This window comes from Pinus tabuliformis, chromosome 8 (genome assembly GCF_031772625.1).
Source record: "Pinus tabuliformis cultivar Carrire ecotype Pingquan chromosome 8, CPIR1, whole genome shotgun sequence".
Classification (NCBI taxonomy): Eukaryota; Viridiplantae; Streptophyta; class Pinopsida; order Pinales; family Pinaceae; genus Pinus; species Pinus tabuliformis.
The window spans coordinates 1,968,496,048-1,968,506,625 of NC_142294.1; positions in this window are offsets into that span (position 1 = coordinate 1,968,496,048).

Consider the following 10,578-nt stretch of genomic DNA (forward strand, 5'->3'; position numbering starts at 1 on the left):
TAAGGTGGCATATTTGATTATCTCTTGCATTTAAAACTCTCCCATCACCTTTCTGATCAGTCTTTCCATTTCACTCGTAACCTGCAAGAGCAAAGTGCGAAGGCAAATCAGACAGAAGTGTAAAGCGAAATGGGAAAGAAGAATAAGGCTCAAAGCTCCGAAACAAGAGAAAAAACCAAGGAGATGGCGTCCCTGTACACAGATACAGCCTGCAACAGAGATGCAGGTATCTCAACATGGGAAGGCATGTATAGGCTGTTAGAAGAAGAGAACCCTAGAATAATGAAGGTAACTGCTGCTGTCGCGGGTGCATCACGTCCTTCGGAGGCATCCCTGGAAGACCTAGTGTGTTCTTTCCTCCATAGAATAGCGGCAAGGCCGAAGATCCTACCATATACAGACATGATCAAGTGGATTCTAGATGATGCGGATTTGGAAAATAGGCAATTCAAGGTCCAGGGACATGGGCTCGTGGGATCGTTTGCTGCCCAAGACCTGAAGCTCATGTATCATCTTCCTGAACCGCAAGCGACCTATAATGCACAGTTTGTTAAGAAGTTTGCAATAGAAAATCCGGATCTATCAGACACCACTAAAGAATGGTCAAGAAGAGATGAGCCGTTGAAAAAGGATAAAAACGGTATGTACAGCACTGGTTCCCTTACCTCTCCATATTGTTTTGCTGCAGCCATGCTCTGTAGATTATTTGGTATGCCCGATATCAATAAGTTTTCATCTGAATGGCTACCGTTAGTTGATGCCGCGACTAACTCCGAGATAGTAGATTGGGCCAAAATCCTTTATGATACTCTATACACGGCAGTTGTCAATTACCGTTCTAGGAGATCCTTCTCCCAAAGGGTCTATCCTCCTTTTTATTTGTCTGCCTATATAATGGACTCTGTTTGTCTTGTATCAAATTTTCCTACCATGGGTTGGAAATGGACTACCCAAGACCCATTGCCCATCCATGTTTATCATAAAGTCTTATGGGATTCCCAGTTTGCCCCTCATTTTTACCAGATTTGCCATGGGCTCATATTGCCCATACATAGAATGATATATGATAAGGACCCTCCAAGGTGCTCTCCCGAGGCCCAAATTGACATCATCCCCATCGCGAGATGGTTTGGGGAAGAATGGTTTACCTACATCCGAGTTTTTGGAAGCACTGTACCTCCACATGTCCTACCCTTGTATGTCCCTGATAAACTGTTGGCCCGGGAAATCGCTTATCAAACTTGTTCTGAAGGCGCCTTAACCAAGGACCTAAAGGACAAAAAGAAGGCCATTTGGCCTCAATTTCCCGTCACTTGTGGGGCCTTCTCTTTGTTCGATGTGGGACACGCTTTTGGCGAGGTGGAGAATGTGACGTGTCTTCAATTATTTAAGTTCTCATCAAGACCATTCGACCCAAATAAAGTGGCCCAGGAATTTACAACCAACGTCAAGATAAGAGTGTTCTCTGGGAAGAAAGATCTGTTTGATGATCTCTTTCAGAGTAAGAGCTCGCTCAAAGAGATTTTGCAAGAAGATCAGTCAAGGTTGTCTCCAGGCGACCTCTAGAAATTCACGTTATATAGAGAGAGAAGGCTGGCTAGTATTCCACTAGAAGGGCTGCGAGCAGCTACTAGAGAACCGACGTCGAGCATCAGCCTCAGTGAAAACTCCAGCACTTCCAGATCTAAGTCCAGCGCCGCAAGAGAAATATCTGAACATCTTGAAGAGTCTGTGCACGACAAAGAAAAGAACGAAGAAACAACCAAAGACACGGCTCAGTCAAGTATGATGGCTCAACAACAAGTTATCGCCTCACCACCAAGAAATGTTCCCCCTCCTGTCGTCGAAACACCTCTTGTCACAACAGTGTTGGATAAAGAGTGGGAAACCTTCAATGAATTAATTAATCTTGAAGGGCAAGTCCCGAAGACACCTATGGGCAATACACAGGTGGTGCAAGAGGTTGTCTCGACCATAGTCAGTAGCGCCGCAGAAGCAGAACACCATCCTATCGCTCCATCCTCAGAACGTCTACTCAACGTAGAAGAAATTCCTCCACTGGACGTATTCTACAGCCCCCAGCACAAAGCAGTTGTAAGGAGACAAAGAAAGAAGAGAAAGCTTGAGAATGCATTGTCTCAAGATGCTGAACATCTAGACGTCTTGTGGAAAGACCCAAATAATAATCCAACCGAGAATCTCACGAAGCTGTCTCAAATTGCAGGAGCATATGCTTCTGCAACTATTGACAAGGCCTCTGAAGTTCAACAACTCCTAAAAGAACATGAAAATCAAATACAACTGCTACAACAACAGTTGCAACAAGCCAGCGCAAACACTGAAGCTTCCAGACAGCTCGAAAAGCTACAGGAAGACTTTCGCCAGATGCAGGTAAGCTATCAAAGAAGTCTTGAAGAAAAAGAAAAGCAACTGCAGATGGTGCAAGAAATGCATAAAGATGAACCTAAGCTGGTAGAGTTTATTTCAGAGTCCATCGGCTTGAACGAGCAACTATCACAGCAACAGGAAGATATGGTACGTAGAATATCACAGTGGAGACACTTTTGTGAACTAAGCGACAGGATCACTAGCCAAGTGGTGGAATTGCGGAACGACTATGATCAGAACAACAAAAGAGTAACAGAATATTTGACTTGGCAAGATGATGAGGAAGGGAAAAGAGCAGGGGCACCCAAGATTAATGAAAATCACAAGGAGCTGCTCTTTGATAAATGGGACGAACAAATAACACAGGTGGAGCAAGCAGCAGAGACAGCAGCGACACAAGCGAGCATCCTTATCGACTGTGTAAATGAAAATTTACACAGAGCCAATTTGATTTCAGAGACCACCCCGGGATACCTACCGAGCAAGTTGCAACTGGAGACAGAATGGAGGCAGAAAGCGCAGGCAAACGGGAAAACAATCCAAGCATTGGCTAGACTAAATTGCGAAAGTTACTGGACATACTTAGTTAAACCACACAGCCAATGCATGACAGTAAGATGCATCATGAACGCAGCCAAGAAGGTAGCGCCAACTCTTATGGATGTCGTTTTCGCAACCCAGCTAAGCGCAGAAATCAGCCAGCCTACTCTTCTCAAGCATATGCTTGACAGCTGCAACTTCAAAGACCAAGTTCACAAGTAATTTCATTTAGAATGTTGTTTTTTCCTTTTAACTAAATTAGAAAAAGGGCGGTCATTTGAGAACCGTATCCTCAATTTTGTAATAATACTATTATTAGAATTAGGAAGTAGTATTTTAACCCTTCTCATTGCATTGGAGAAGGGTCCAGAAATTTGTCAAAAACTTCCTCGGAACATGCACTTCTGCACCCTCAGAGGAGGTTTTGATGAATGGAAGGATCGAGATTTATTTATGTTTTCATTTTTAGTGTCTGCTACTGATGTTGCACTACTGTACTCTTAGTAGATATTAGAACAAGTAGAGATAAACCGTTATTGCTTGAAGTTTGTGAGCAAAAATCAGTCACAAATGGTACTTTTATCTCTTGACGAATTTCTGCTTATATTCTTAGAGTGATATGCAGTTGATATTGTTTATATGTTAATGTATGAGCATATGGGTTATCATTTGGCACTTTTTTACGGTGGACTCATTTATTTATTCTTGACATATGAATGATTTATTTATGCGATATGTTGTTCACAACTGTTTTGTTTAACTTCTTATGCAGAATGGTTCATCTTAAATGGTTTATATTCTTGTGATAGCTGAATGATCTTTATTACCAGTTATTATATGAAATCTTTCTAAATCGCATAATAGAAAAGATATATCCCGGGTTAGTGTAGATTACATATGTTGTTTTCATTAGATTACTATGGCTTAGAATCAGTTTGCAAGTTAGATTTAAATTAGTTTTAGAATGCTTCCAGAATCAACATAATTAAACTCTACACACACACACATCCCATGCATCGGGAAGCTGGTCTCGTTACCCCTAGTCGGACCCGCTACATCAAACGGGCAAGGAGCCGCTAACCAGGTTCCGGACCGGGTGGGTATCCCCCTTGTTGTTGACCCGATTTTGGGGCCCTCAACATATTTGGCGCTAGAAGGAGGGCTGAGCATATTGTCTGTTGGAATGTTTTTAAATTAGAAATCTTGAAACAGGATGGCTGCTCATAGAATTCCTATTTGGAGTTGCATCCATGTTCCTGTTAGGATATTCCGACACATAGGATATAGTTAAGTTCAACTTGGTCTAGTATAGAGTTAGGTTAGAGTTAGGTAAAGTGTGTTTCTTTACCGTTGTACATTTTGTAACTTACAATCCGACGGTCACGATATGTAGTGATCCGACGGTTCACTCTCACCTCGGTATTACCGACACTTGATCCGTGGCTTGACACCCGATTGGTCCATGAGTTCTATTTAAAGCGCATGGAGGGTCATTGTTCGGGTAATCCGTGCATGAGAGAAGCTTATGTAAATTTTCATTCTTTGATTAATAAATTGTCTGTACCCACGTTGGGACAGGCCGTGGACTGTTTCCCTCCTTGCACTCTGAGGGTTTTAACCACGTCAAAAATACTGGTGTATTGATTTGAGATCTGGTTGTGAGCGGTGTCCTCTTGGTATTCTTTCTGAGGAACTTACCCTGTAAATTCCTACATGGTATCAAAGCTATTTGAGGGCCGCGTCCGTTGGTGATCCAAATCTGAAGCCGGTAGAACTGCATGCGGCTGTCGTTTCCTAGATCTGCTGTTTCTGACTGCTTTCAGGCCGAGAGGACTGCTCTGTTGCGTTCGGAGCATCTGTTTCAGTGAGGAACCCCTTTCGTTTCACGCGAAAAGGTTTCCGGTAGCCCTAGCTGCGTCATTTTTCAGATCGGGAGGTATACAGTGTTTTTTTTGCAGTTTACTGTCATTTTCTCTCTGCTTATTTCGGTTTCGGTTTATTTAGCCTTTTTTTTTCCGGATCTATACCTTTCATTTCTGCGTATGCTCTTTGCCCTGTGACTCTGTGCGATCTGGGCAAATCAGAAACAGAAAGAAAGGATTTTTCTCATGCGTATGCTCTTTTCCCTGCACCTTAGTGTGATCTCGGAAAATCAGAAACATTGAGAAAAATATTTAGTTTTTCGGCTAAAAGCTAACTTTGAGATTTTTTTTTAAAATTTCTAGTTTTTTGGCTAAAGCTAACTTCGAGCCGTAAGGTTCGTTTTTCTTTGGATATTCGTGTTGGGTTTTGTGTTTTGTGTTTTGTAGGGGAAAAGAGTCTTCCAAGGCAAGCACGCAAATCGAGGCCCCCCCCCTCTCTCTCTCTCTCTCTCTCTCTCTCTCTCTCTCTCTCTCTCAAATATTTTGTATAGATCAATTGGTTCAAGACCTTTTAAGAGAGTAGAGGTCTTGGGTTCAAGTCTCCATTTTTTGGGGGCGGATTTTTTCATTCCCGCACATTCGCGCACTTTGCCGGCAACGTCAACAATTTTTTTTCAAAAAGCCATAACTTCTTCATCCGGAAGCCTTTTTCAGAGCCGTTTTTTTTAAAACCGCCTTTTTTTTCGAGATCTATCCATTGGACCACTTACTTTCAGCATCTTCAGCTTCAGTTGTTTTTCAAAAAATGGAAAGTCCATGCCAAGTCATTCTTGACAGCACTAACTACTTCCAATGGGTAGCCTACATGGGAGATTTACTTAGAAGTAAAGGTCTCTTCAGAATAGCCACAGACCAAGAGAAGAAACCCAAAGATGAAGACAAGGCCGAAAAATGGGAAAATCGACAAGATCAAGCACGTGGTTTGATAGGAATGTCTGTTTCTCCTGATCTTAGATTCCACATTGCAGAAATTGAAACTCCTCATGAAGCATTAGAAAAACTTGCTAAAGTTTTTGGGATTAAAAATGAAATTAGAGCCCATCAACTTGAGAATGAGTTGCTTACTTTGGATCCTAATAATTTTTCTTGCATTGAAGATTTCTTGTCCAAATTCAAGACCCTTAGATATCTCTTGGAAGGTGTTAAAGTTAAGAAAGAAGATGGTAACCTTATTTATTCCATCCTTACTAAGTTGGGACCAGCCTACTCTGTATTTGTTTCCACTTTCCATTCTACCAGGGAAGCTTTCATTTGTCAAGGCAAAGACTACAAGCCCCCTTCCTTTGACTCCTTTTGTGATTCCTTAATAAGAGAACAAGAAAAACTCTTACACCTTGGTCTTCTTAATCTTGGAAACTCTTCCTCGAAAGCGTTAGCCGCCCAGCAGCAACCAAATTCAAAGAATCCTAAGAAGTCTTATCCTCAAAAGAATGGTCCTAAACCAACTCAGCCTCAAGATGAAAGATCATTTCAGCAATATGACAAGACCAATAAAAACAAATGGAAGAAGACTGACAGACATTGTAACTTTTGTAATCGAGATGGCCACTTAGAATCTAAATGCTTTAAGAAGATGGAAGCCTTGGAAGCCGCAATGAAGAAACATAACATCCATCTGGAGCCTACTTCAACTTCAACTTCCGGAACGGCATTTTCTGCATGTCATCGTCAATCATCTCAGTCTGGTTATGCATTAAATGTATCTTCTTCTTCTTCTCATTCTCATGAGTGGCTCATTGATTCTGGAGCCTCTTGTCACATGGCCAAAAACCAAGCCATGTTTTCTTCTTTAAATGATTGTAACACCAAAAATATATATGTTGGTGATGATAGATCTCTTAATGTTGTAGGGACTGGAACTGTTCATCTAGACAATGGTCAGTTCAATGATGTATTATGTGTTCCAAACTTATCCTGCAACCTTCTATCTGTCTATCAGATAACTCATTCAGGTGAAGGTAAAATTGTTGAATTTTCACCTCATGATGTTGTAATCAAGGATCTAAAAGATCCTAAACAGATTCTAGCTACTGGTCTTGCTGATGATTCCAAAAGGTTGTATAAGTTTCACAACTTTGGGTCATCCCATCTTCCCTCAGTATTTGTTGCTCATAATGATGAAGTGAGCAAACTTTGGCATGAGCGGTATGGTCACTTAAACTATCGCTCCCTTCAGCATCTATGTAAAGAAAACATGGTGACAGGTCTTCCTATGGTATCTTGCAAAGATGGTGTTTGTTCCGGATGTGTACTCGGAAAACATCATCGGGACAGTTTTGACAAACGTGCCTCTTGGCACGCCTCAGCCCCTTTACAGCTTGTGCACAGTGATTTATGTGGTCCTCTTCCTGTTGCTTCATTCTCTGGCTGCAAGTACTTCTTAACTTTCATTGATGATTTCTCCAGACGCACTTGGGTATACTTCTTAAAACTCAAGAGCGAAGTATTTACCACCTTTTTGGCCTTCAAAGCATTCGTTGAAAAACAATCTGGACATCAAATTCTTAAGCTAAGAACTGATAATGGTGGAGAATATGTTAAAATGCATTCATCAACTTTTGCACCGAAAATGGAATTCAAATGCAACATACTGTTCCATACACTCCACAACAAAATGGTGTAGCTGAAAGGAAAAATCGCACCTTAAAGGAAATGGCTAATTGTATGCTGCAATCTAAAGGACTCAGTCTTAGTTTTTGGGCCGAAGCAATTAATTGTGCAAATTATATAATCAATCGCACTCCTACTAAGGTTCTAGAGAATATCACTCCAGAAGAAGCCTGGAGTTCCATTAAACCAGATGTAAGTCACTTTCGTGTGTTTGGAAGTGAAGCATGGGCCCATATTCCAGATGAAAAGCATAAAGCCTTAGAACCTAAGAGTGAGAAATGTACTTTTGTTGGATATTCTGAAGATGTAAAAGGCTATAGACTTATTCCATTTAAGTCCAAAAATGTTATCATTAGAAGAGATGTAAAATTTGATGAAAATAAATCGGCCTGCGAGCCTAGTCCGGCGGATGTGCCACCTCTTCCTATCTCTTCTATCTTTGAAAACATTTCTTCTTCTGATGATGAAAGCGAGGATGATAATCCTTCCCCACCTTCTCAGGATCCTCAACTTCCAAGATGGGTCCGTGCTACTCGGGATGCAGCAGGTGATCTTGCCGGTGATCCTACAGATCAGCGACGTACACGTTCTCAGTTTGAAAGAGCCTCTTCTTTACTGGCTCAAGCTCCAGTAAATCATGATCCTGACACTTTTGCAGAAGCTTCAGGCCATCCACATTGGGAAACAGCTATGAATGAAGAATATCATTCATTGATGACAAATGATACATGGGATCTTGTTCCTCTACCAAAGGGACGCAAACTTGTTAGATGCAAATGGGTTTACAGAACCAAGTATGGACCAGATGGGAAAGTTGATAAACATAAAGCTCGTCTAGTTGCTAAGGGCTTTTCACAGGTTGAAGGCATTGACTACACTGAAACCTTCTCTCCAGTTGCCAAAATGAACTCTATCCGCCTTGTTCTTTCCCTTGCTGCCTCTTTAAAATGGGAAGTCCATCAAATGGATGTTAAATCTGCCTTCTTGCATGGTGACTTGCAGGAAGAAATCTATATGGAACAACCCATTGGCTTCATACAAACAGACTCCAGCCTCGTTTGTCGACTTAAGAAATCCCTTTATGGCCTCAAGCAAGCTCCTCGAGCTTGGTATGCCAAAATGGATAGCTTTCTTTTAGAATCTGGCTTTTCTAGGTGTCATTCTGACAATACTGTCTACACCAAGAAAGTGGGCAACTCTCTCATCATCCTTGTTCTTTATGTTGATGATCTTATTCTTACTGGTAGTGATCCCAACCTTATAAACCATGTGAAGTCCAGCCTTAAAAAGAAATTTGAAATGACAGACTTAGGACACTTACACTATTTTCTCGGTCTTCAAGTCTTGCAATCCCAAGAGGGTATTTTCCTTTCCCAGTCCAAGTATGCTTGTGATATTCTTCGTCATTTTCACATGGAAGACTGTAAGCCAGCCACTTCTCCCTTTCAGTCTGGAGTCAAACTTTCAGTCTCTTGTACTTCTCCTGAAGTTGATGCTACCTTATACCGTCAACTTGTCGGAAAACTCTTGTATTTAACCCATACTCGTCCTGATCTTTCCTTTGTTGTTGGCCTTGTTGCTCGTTTTATGCAAAACCCCCGTGAAAGTCATTGGAAAGCAGCTAAAAGAATACTTCGTTATGTTCGAGGTACAGTACAGTTTGGGATTCATTACAGTGCCAAAGCAGCTCCTCTGTTAGTTGGTTTCACTGATTCTGATTGGGCTGGTGACCTTGATGATCGGAAGTCTACTGCCGGTTATGTCTTCACTCTTGGTTCAGGACCTATTACATGGGCTTGTAAGAAACAGGCTGCCATTTCTCTTTCATCAGCAGAAGCAGAGTATCGTGGTGCCGTGGAAGCTAGTAAGGAAGCCTTGTGGCTTCGTCAGATCCTATCAGAGTTTGGCTTTGAGCAGCAGCATCCAACCACACTTTGGTGTGATAATCAAAGTGCCATTCAGCTATGCAAAGATCCAGTCCAGCATCAGCGCAGCAAACACATTGAACTACACATGCACTTCATCAGAAAGCTCATTCATGACCATGTTCTTGAAGTGCAATATTGTCCAACAGATGATCAGGTTGCAGACATCTTCACAAAGGCTCTCACAGAGGCGAAGTTCACTAAACTTCGATATATGCTTGGAGTTCAGGAAGTTGTCACTAAGGGGGATAGGCTCTAGTGCCTCCTTCCTTCTCCTATTGTGTCATATTTGTAAATCCTTCAATCCTATCCCAAGTTGTTCTTAAGGGGGGATGTTAGGATATTCCGACACATAGGATATAGTTAAGTTCAACTTGGTCTAGTATAGAGTTAGGTTAGAGTTAGGTAAAGTGTGTTTCTTTACCGTTGTACATTTTGTAACTTACAATCCGACGGTCACGATATGTAGTGATCCGACGGTTCACTCTCACCTCGGTATTACCGACACTTGATCCGTGGCTTGACACCCGATTGGTCCATGAGTTCTATTTAAAGCGCATGGAGGGTCATTGTTCGGGTAATCCGTGCATGAGAGAAGCTTATGTAAATTTTCATTCTTTGATTAATAAATTGTCTGTACCCACATTGGGACAGGCCGTGGACTGTTTCCCTCCTTGCACTCTGAGGGTTTTAACCACGTCAAAAATACTGGTGTATTGATTTGAGATCTGGTTGTGAGCGGTGTCCTCTTGGTATTCTTTCTGAGGATCTTACCCTGTAAATTCCTACAGTTCCTGCCTCTTCCAACACTCCGCCAGATGTGGTAAGGCTATTGTCTTAGATAAAATTCAATGGTAAGAATAATTCTTCTGCATTCCACCATGCCCTGCAATTCATTCAAAGAGTTTCGAGTTCTGATATTAAGAAAATTGATGAAGGCGTTTTGTGCAGGATTTTTACTCTTACATTCACAGCAGAAGCTAGAAAATGGTGCAGAAACCTCCCAGTTGCATCAATCCACAGCTGGGACCAATTCGTTAGGACTTTCATCTTGGAATTTGATTGCTTTTAATACGACCAGGTCTATGATGAAATAGACTATCTGCGGAAACAAGACGAACCCGTAAGGGATTTCAATATGCGATTTCATCTTAAATGTCTACAATATGACCTCGAGAATGAGCTCACAGATG